A 211-nucleotide genomic window follows, 5' to 3' on the forward strand; every position below is an offset into this window, starting at 1 on the left:
CAGTCAGAACCTGTAGAACCATCAGTCAGAACTTGTGGAACCATCAGTCAGAACCTGTAGAACCATCAGTCAGAACCTGTAGAACCATCAGTCAGAACTTGTGGAACCATCAGTCAGAACTTGTAGAACCATCAGTCAGAACCTGTAGAACCATCAGTCAGAACTTGTGGAACCATCAGTCAGAACTTGTAGAACCATCAATCAGAACCTG

The sequence above is a fragment of the Austrofundulus limnaeus genome, unplaced genomic scaffold (assembly GCF_001266775.1).
Source record: "Austrofundulus limnaeus strain Quisiro unplaced genomic scaffold, Austrofundulus_limnaeus-1.0 Scaffold1227, whole genome shotgun sequence".
Lineage (NCBI taxonomy): Eukaryota > Metazoa > Chordata > Actinopteri > Cyprinodontiformes > Rivulidae > Austrofundulus > Austrofundulus limnaeus.